Here is a 10048-nt window from a genome sequence, read left to right on the forward strand (position 1 = left end):
ACACGTAGGGGAATTATAACCCCTCTTAAAATTCTCTGCATAGTCTGCTTAGTTAGGCTTTGTGCAGGAAAAGGCAAAATTCGGCCTTATTTTCTAGCTGAAAAGCTGAGAAGGAGATGCCGAGCAAGAACTCCAGCAGTTCCCATGCAGTTGCAAAGTTCCTAATTGTGACAGTGCGGCAGGAGAAGCGAAGTGGTTGCTACCCTGCAGCGCTGCCAGCATTTCACACAGACATCGGTAAGGAAAGTTAATAGCAACTTTTTTTTAGTGCGATTTGGCTTAGACATAAGCCAAGCACGGCCATATCAGGAAGAAATAAAAAGCCGTAGCGACCCAAGGGTTAAAATACTTTTTTTCGAAAAGAAAGACCAAAAATCACAGTAAGTAAAACAAAACATCAGGCTGCGCCACTAAACCTCATCTGCCACTAAGAACTTACATAATATACTGCTGACATCATGCCTATATAAATTACACAGTACTTTTACATGTGACATAGAGATTATATTACCAGTGTATGAAAAAAACCTTTAACTTCCGATTTTTTAATTTAGGATGAACTACTGCAGTATGTATTATAAAATTAGATACACATACCAAAACAACGACAGCAGTTTGACTTTTCATTACTTTTACCCCAACAGGTGCAAAAACATTCATTTAATCAAAAGCTTATAGATGCACAAACCCATTTTTAGAAAGGGTATAGCTTTGCTTTCGTTCTTGTAACACAGAATGTGTCATGGGTTTTATTTTAGCTGAAGCACAGAATCGGGTTTGTTACGGGTAAAAGCCTGGCTTCACTGAAGTCAATAGGAAAACTCCCATGGATTCAGTGGGACCAACATTACATCCCATGCCTGTAATCAATCATTAAAATGTAGCAGGGTCCAATGAGTGACTACATTGGAAAAAAATTACTTGGAGTAGTTTGCAAATATTTTGGAGACTTGAGACTCGGGCATTAATGCCTCTCCTAGTTACTCCTAGAAAAACATTTACAAAACTCGTACTTGTACGTAGGTGAGTTCCAGATTGGATTTTCAAAGTATGTTCTATGTTTGACATTAAAAAATGTATCAGTTTTAACTCTTTCTGAATGATTCGTTTGTTACTTCTGCAAGTTTATTTTGCACATTTTGTTCTTTTGTTGAAAAGGAGAAACATTCAAATATCCTCACTTCCAAAATGGAGACATTCATTAATCTTAGATGATAATGCAAAAAAACCAAGACAGATAAATATTTGCAAGTCATGTATGTGGGGGGTTTTTTCTGCAATGCATTAAGTTTGTCTCCAAACTTCAGCACAGTACTATGAAAAAGAAGAAATGGCATATGAAAGTGGCAGAAAATCGAGAAGCAGGACAACAGACACAGTATATAGCATGAACCCCGATTTCCTCTTCTCCTCCCCCTCCTCTCACTGATCAAGCAACACGCTGTATGCTCCAAAGACAGTTATATTTGCAATGTAATATTTAAGAGGAGCAAATTAAAAAGGCTGCCCAGGGTTTCTAAAATAGAAGGTACATGAAGTGCAATGGAAGCTCCAAGGAGAGGTTTTTTTCTTACATATCACGCAAAGGTACAAATAAGACACTTATTCAGACATAGCTGAACTTCAGCAAATAGCAACACTAGCGACCAAATGGAGATTTTATGTAAATAAACAAGAAATTCCAATTCAGATGTACCTGATGGAGAATGATACAGTACATTAATTCCTTCTTCTGAAAGCGATGTATTTCATTCGTAAGAGCAACAATAAAAGTGAATTCCCAGTATATTTTTCATCATAAAAGTTTCTCAAGGCCCTGTCAACAAATTACAAGGAAGCACAGGTGGATGGGGTGCTTCATATGAGCAAATAACAGGTAAGCATAGAAATTAAATCTCATCCTTCTGGCTCAATAAAAGCCCACCTTAAATTCAAGGGAATTTTACCTGAATAACCACTATATGAACGAGGCACAGAGTACCCATCGTCCCCACTTGTATAGCTGGAACAGACATATCGGAGCTTGAAGAGAAATCAGAATGGGGAATAAAACAGTTTTTCATATTCTCTGCTACTAGAAAAGATGAATGCACTTAAATATCCAGGATGGATTACCTAGTTCCTATAAGCAAACAGCACCACTAAAAATTATTCAACTATAGCAAGGTTGACTAGAAACGCCTTTAGGAAATACAGGTGCATCGCGGAAAAAGAGAGAACTTGTTTTTCTGAAGCTGTAATTCTAAACGGTTTCAAGTATTGTTTTAGTAGCGAAGATAAATAGCTAGTGTCAGGAGAGAAAACTGACACAACTCTTGCCAGAAGATCCGATGACACTCGGCACAAGGTAGCATGAAATAAACTGCGCTGTAAAGATCACAGGGTTAGAATGGAAATTAAATGGCCAGAGAGCAATAGAGCTGGTTTTCTTTAGGAAAAATACCTGAGAAAACACATAAATGTAACAGCGTATTTATGTGCAGGGGAGTAAACAAAAGAACGCAATTGAGACTGATTGAGACATCAATTTGTTTGTGGAAAGCCCTGAGAGATGGCAAAAAGCCTGCTGGAAACAGAAGGGGAAAAAGACTTAACGCTGAAATCCTAGCCTCGGTGATGCTCATACAAGTTTTACTATTAATTGCTGACTCAGTGTTTACAGCCCAGTTTTTCCCCACTGGGGAGGACATACAGGACACACCAGGTAAGACGATCAGAGACGGTGAAGATATGCTGTGAGTTACTAAAATATACACACAGATAAATGCTGAGGTCGTCGATGACTCAGGAAAGAAATTACAAAGAGAAAGTTTGTCTAAAAGTCTGTTGCTGTTAAATATTTCTAGAAGAGAAAGACTGTGGACGAGAGTAATTCTGGAACAGGGAGCCAAGCATTTCTGAAGGAGTTTGATTTCCTTTGGGAGCATTGGGCTTGAAAGTGGAGCAGAAAATAGCCAGGCAAACCATGAGATGTAGTACGTGCGGACAACTTCAGGGAATCAGAGAAGAAATACAACTGATCAGAGTTTACAGGGATATTATTAGATACTTGGCCGTACCAAAGTCATCCTTCTTCAAAGATGGCGAATGCTAGCATCTAATTATATTTTTCATTACCATATATAGAGAAACACATGACAATTTTTCACACTCTAACTTGGAACTTTTTTCAGTGTATATAAGTGCTAGCTTGAACTTTGTTAGAGTATGTTTAAAAAGCAACATAGAAATGAGACAAAATATGCTAAGTTGTTCAATTTGAGATAAGTTTTAAAGACTGTTGTAAAATGAAGGAAAACATCTTTAAAAAAAACCAAAACCAAACAACAGCTCTTAAAAACTACTATTTCATCATGTAGATTTTTTTTTTTAAAAAATGTGTGGTAGTTTTTTAAAGTATCTATACGCTGTGCCTGCACAGACACAGCCCGTATGGGGTAATGCAAACTCTGAGCCAAGCCTACAGTGAGTGATATTAACACAACTGATTACGCTGATGGAGTGAAGCCACTATTTTTATCTTACCTGAGATAAGGCACACAGGATATAAATTGCTGTTCGAAAGGCAAGGGATGGAATTAAAAAAAAATGTAAAAAAAAAGCGGGGGGGGGGGGAAGGAACATTTTATTTTAAAGGCACGGCAGCAGTAAAGACTGCAAAGGAGGGAAAATTGTATTAGGCACATTCTCTGTCCCCACAGTGGTACGGAAAGACGCACCAGGAGGGAGACGGAACACCTCCAAAGGGGCCAGGAGCTGCAGAGCCAGCTGAGGCTGCGCAGCTACACGTGGGGCTGCCTAAGGCCCAGGGCACCATGGCAGAACCAGCTTCCGTCTCAAAGCAATTAATAAAACCTCTTTATGCCCTTATCCTACAGAGCACTCAAGGCACATGTGCCGAACACAACCAATAACAGCCCCCCAGCACCATTCCTGCCCCTGTGACCGATGCTCCAACACCTCCGGGTCCTGCACCCTGCAGGGAGCCACCACCAAAGCCTGGCAGCTATAACAGAATTAAAGTTTGGGAGTTGAAAGCTTTTTTGACCAAAAATTGCTTTTCTTTCTCTTTGGTGCCTTCCCGTGCAGTGAGCATTAGCTAACATACGTGTCTAGAGACCAAGAACCACATCCGTTTGTTGCATTGAGGTTTTTGTCGCGAGGGTTGTGTTTAACCTTGACAGCTCCTGCATTTTCAAGATGTATTTCTCCTCCTGTTGTTTCAGAGCTTGTGAAGCTCCAGATCGGAAGCAGAGCTTGAATTTCTCTACCTCTGCCATATCTGGGATTGAAGAGGAAAACTTGCAAAAGATTGTGTGCGCAGTCTACCACGCAGCCGACAGGTTGGCAGGTAACCCCTGCGATACAGGGGTTGCTGCGATCCCTTGCTGCTGCCAAATCTAATGCTTTAAAGTGAAGTTCTGGCTTTGAAAACAGAAGTAAAAATTCTGGTGATTTGGATGGGGGTAAGATTTCACCCCTGAGCCTGGCGATGGGAATGCTCACTGACCTACCTCAGCTGCTGACTTCAGGCACACAAACCTGCAGGCAACAGTCTCGTTCTCCGCTACTGATAGAGTGACATAAGGCAGACTTTTCAGCCATGAAACATTAGCTTTATTGCAGCCTTCAGAGCAAAATGTAACTCCCCACTTTTGTATTAGCTTTCCTAAATTGATTTCTTCAAAGACAGGAAACAAAATTTAAAAAAAAAAAACCCAAACAACAAAACAAACCCAAACACCACACAGAAATATCGTGTCATAGCCTAGATACAAGTGTCGAACAAAACCACCCTAAATAAATCTCCTAGGAAGTGCAGAGTAACACTGTGTCTGAGTGTTCTGTGGTGGTGGGTTTTAATCTGGTATACATAAAATGAGCTCCCCTTTTAATTGTTAGCCTAGTTGCAATATCTTGTGCTGACATTTTCAGAACTGCTGTTTTTAAGCTAAAATGTTCATATTTTTTTTTGTCAGAGCCTCAACTACAGAAGTCAGAGTAGGTCCATTGATTTCAGCACAGTTCTAACTACTACCCCTGATTAATGTACTGAAGTCACAAAATAGTTTTCATTAGATAACTTCCTAAGGTAGATCTTACAGACTTGCCTTCATCTAGGAAAGAGAACAGTGGTAAAAACTTGAGAATATAAACCACTCACTTTTCCTTTCACAAATAAAATCTGCTGTGCTTTCAGCACACACTCCATCCCAGCATTATTTCACAAACACGAGGTACTCTAGAAGGCAATCCCTCCCTAGCTTCTCCAGTAAAGCTGTACAACGTACATGATTTATCACCAGGTTATTTGGGAATGTCTTTAATAGGTGCATCTTACCATTTTCAAGATACAGGTTAAGACTCAGGCTCTGTTTCATCTCCAGTGGTAACAAGTTCTGTAGCTCCAGGCCTCCTGTTAAGAATGCTTGTGCTGTTCCCCACCAGTTACATCACCTCGTTCATCCCAATTACATATACTGTAGCTGATGTAGTGCTTTAATAATTTGTTTTATTTGTGCACTGATTAAAAATTTCTAGATCAAACATTTAATGAAAAGCTCTCCAACCTGACAGGTTTGCTGCTGAATGCAGTCATTTACAACTCAAACCTTATAATAACCAGAGCAAGTGCTGGAAAAGCTGTTCATGCCAAATGCTCAGCAACTGACACATATAATCTTATATCTTTTCATTCAGATTTTTAAAAAAAAAAAAAAATCTGAGACCTAATTATATTGGTTGTAACTGTTGTGAAATGAATGGTGGCAGGAACTAATACTTGTTTATTTTCTTTCCTGACAAGTGCTCTGAATAAAAATAGTTTCTAGACATGATGGAATTACTTTTCCTATGACTCAGACACATTCAACGAAATAAGGTTTGAAGAAACTGGAGCTTGTTTTCTGTCTAACAATAGTAATTGAAAATACCCAGAACTTTTAAGTATTTACACCATTTAGAAATGTCGGTCTAAAAACTACACAGGGAGGCCAAAAAGTCTCCAGCAAACAAGCTCTCGCCCCATGTTTTTTCATGTGAGTGAGATATTGCGCTTACTCACTCAGGCTTATTTCAATTTAATTAATTTCTCTTTTCAGTTTGATTTTCTATTTCATTTTTAATTTACAGGTGCCGCTTAAAGTAAACAGTCATATTTCCAATTGGCAACATATTTAATGTTCTTCACAACTCCAGGGCAAACTGGAGTTTTAAAATATGCTACTCAATAATATAGGAAAGGCATATAAAACTTCATGTTTATTTCCATGTTGCAAAGCTCTAACCAGCACACTTTTTGCAAGCTGCTTAGCTCCCAGTCCTGCAGTTTTTTCAGCTTTTCTAAGAGTAAGCTACCTAGTTTGGCTCTGTTTTGTGATGAAGTTATCCTAAAATTTTGATATTGCTCTGTAGTAAGTCGTTTAAAAGAAACTAAATATCAGTAAATGTTATTTGAAAACTTGGTAAAGTGTCTGCTGAAAAGAGAGATATATCTGGTAATTTAAGTACAGTAGTTGCAAAGGCATGAAAACCCACCCAGAATACAGATTTTTTTTTTTTAACTAACTTATTAAATACCTTTGCCTATATTCTTCCCTCATCCCTAATAATACAAGCGTATTTTCTGATCCCAGGAAAGCACTCGGGCTGCCAATTGTACTCCTGCAATTGTAATTGAAGCCACTTGGCCTTTCACCTTACGTCTCATGCGCAAAATGCGCAAGATGTATAAGCTGCAGCGCACACCCCGCTGTATTTCCTTGTTCTCGCTACCTGTGGCCCATCTGCTCCAGCACTGACATCCCACAGTCCGGATTTCCACACAAAACAGCATCTCCGGGGCGTGTACTGAAGTATCAAACTCCAGCAAAGAACTAAAGTTCTATGGATAACCCCAGTTTTGGGAGGGTTAGGATGCATCGGCAGTGCCGCTCCTTGGTAAATGCGGCATCATAACTCAATATGGTTGTGTTAGGTCGGGGTGCGTTTACCACAGGGCTCGGGCACGTTTCGTTTCTACAAGGACGGGAGGAAAGCCGAGCGAGTGTGCGCCTGGCTCTGCCCTGCCTCCCGGGCCATTCCCCATCGGAGGGCTCCCTCTAGAGGGGGCCGGCCCCGCTGCCGCCGCACCGCCGCCCCCCGCACCGCCGCCCCCCGCACCGCCGGACCCCGCACCGCCGGACCCCGCACCGCCGGCTCCGCACCGCCGCCCCCCGCACCGCCGCCCCCCGCACCGCCGGACCCCGCACCGCCGGACCCCGCACCGCCGCCCCCCGCACCGCCGGACCCCGCACCGCCGCCCCCCGCACCGCCGGACCCCGCACCGCCGCTCCCTGCACCGCCGGACCCCGCACCCTCGCTCTCCGCACCCACGCTGCCCGGCACATCCTCTGCCGGGTTTGGGGCTCGGCTTCTCGGTGAAACGCAGAGGGGGATAAAAAGCCACAGCAGATTTGATGGGGAGGCAGAAAGGAGAAGCTGAGGGGAAGCAAATTCGTCCCGTTGCCCGTAGTGGTGTCAGCAGCACAGTTGTGTTGTTACTAAATTTATGACTGATGCCAGTATGACCTGTGAAAATATCCAGATTGTTGGAGTTCATGCTATTTACAAGAAAGCAGTTAGCAAATTATTAAAATAGAGCTTGGCCTCTTGAATGGGGTTTGGTATAAAAGGACGCCTGAAAACCACCCTCAATAAACAGGCCACTGAAGTAGACTGCAAAAATCTCATAAACGTAGCCCATGGCCACGTTCCTTCGCACTCCTAAAACCCACCATACCCAAGGACCCCACTGCGGGCTGACATGCTTCTTCACCACCACCTCAGAGATCAGCAGGTGGATTTCCAAAACACAGAGAAATGAGAGGTGGCTTTGAGGGAAGGAGGTGTTTTGCAGTGACTTGCCATAAACCCTGCTGCAGAAGTGGTAAGCAATGGTTTAAGCTCAGGCTTCAAGGCTGAACGGGAGCAGCGTCCCTGTTCCCTCACCCTGCGTTTGGGTGATGAACCATTGGCCCCATGGGCAAAGTCCAGCCTGCTCTATGGATGCCCGTGCTGTGCTCAGCACCGCAGCGCCTCAGCATCTGCCAAGGGAGCCTCATCCACCACCCTGACCTCCGCTGCGTGCATGTCTCTCGCTCGTCCCAAACATACTTCTATACAGAGCACGTGTTCCTAATCACCAACCAGAACACCTCTACATTTTAGACTGTTTCTTTGGTTCTACATTCATACTCAGTATGCCAGTACTTAAAATATTATTTGTACTAACGTATCTGAAATATATTAAGGCCTGATGTCATAAACGGTGTGTAAAGTAATGACAAAGCATATTGTACCTACAATACTTGAGGCATTTTCAAGTAACTAAAAAACTGTTCTGTAATAACAACACAACACAGCATAGGTGTCTACTACTTATGTGGTAATTCATCTTCTGGAAGAGCACCACTCACTCCACCAACTACAGAGAAGTCTGGATAAACAGCATAGATGAGCTTTGTGCAGGTTTCAGACATACAGGATAGCAGAGATAAATCTCACCTGTACTTTTATATAATACTTGCCATTAAGTAATCTGTTCCTTAAAGTCTGATCTCTCTATACCAAGAGACATCTGTACCTGTCCACTCTTACTTCCAAGTAAGAACACAACATCACTTAGCACACACTTCCCCTGTGCAACAGAAAGGCACACGGCGGGCAAATCCAGCTAGCGCTAAATAAGCTGGTGTGTCTGCATGGAGGGGTACACATCCTAGCTCTGTCTTGAAACCACATGTAAGCTGTGAGTTCAGCCTCTCACTATGGTGTGTTGCTTCAGGCAGAACATAATGCTGATATGACTATGTTCCCTCTGACTTTGGTAGTCATTAGCCCAAGCATCTGCGCTGTACCTGTAGCCAGTCTAAAGCAGACGTAGAGATTTGGACCAAAATTGTTACCTTGAGTTTATGGAGCTGACTAGCTTGGATCAGTGCACAGCTGATCCTGTACATAAGTAACCACAGAAAGCCACAGATGGAGATACTCCAAAGACCGTTTCAATAGCATAGTTGAAAGAAAAAACAAAGAAAAATAAGCTTAAGTGGTCCTAACTTATTTTCTTATCTGTGCTCAATTAAACAAGTGCAGCTATTTTCTATTTATTTCTAGATGACGTTGTTATGCCAGTTTTATTATATGTTGCCCAGCGTCCAGAGAACAAAGGAGTGTGTTTATAGAGCTCTTACCTATAATTAGTGTCACCCAGTTTAACAAGGCACCTCTGTTTTATAACTGCCAAAGCTGTCATGCTTTTTTTTGGAATGAATTTCACTGACCGACTACTTGAGCCACAGTTTCTCTAAAAAGTAGCATAAAAATGTGTTACTACTCTAGACCTGCTATTCTAACCAACCATATCAGGTGGCAGGCTCTGCCCACAGTGCCAGAGCTCAGAAAATGCTTCCTCTATTATATTTCCACTTAATTATTCTTGTACTTTTCAATAACTTTGTGTCATAAAATCATGGCATATAGTCGATTTGGATTAGCTTTATCCTACCAGGTTATGACAGACTTTCAGCCTAGTCATTAATCTGTCGTCATAAGTTTTGGAATCTTATAGATGTGAGAGCCAGTGATATTTAAATTGGGAAGGTATACTTTTTATGAGTCTACATTTAATTAGAATTCCAATAAAAGTGACACATCCATTTGAGGCAGGCTTAATATGCTGAGTTTTAAGTTTTCTTCGAAACACCTTTCTCTTAAAGAGAAATGTCTTGCAAAGAAAAGCAGTATTTTCTCCAGACATAAAACTCTTCTTGCCCCAGGGCAGAGGCCCCACCTGATACTGCAGCTCAAGAGGGGACTGGGAGGTTATCGAATAACTCAGCTTGAGTCTGTTGCTTCCTCTTGGCCATGTACTCACCCACTGGTGCATCGGCAGTGTAAAAAGTGAATCAAGGTTCACAGGGACAAGCGTGACTGAGCTGTGTTAGGTGTTACCAATGCTGCTTCTGCTGTGTAAAGGACGTATGAGCTGGTGGTAGATTTCTCCATG

Source organism: Balearica regulorum, chromosome 2 (genome assembly GCF_011004875.1).
Source record: "Balearica regulorum gibbericeps isolate bBalReg1 chromosome 2, bBalReg1.pri, whole genome shotgun sequence".
Lineage (NCBI taxonomy): Eukaryota > Metazoa > Chordata > Aves > Gruiformes > Gruidae > Balearica > Balearica regulorum.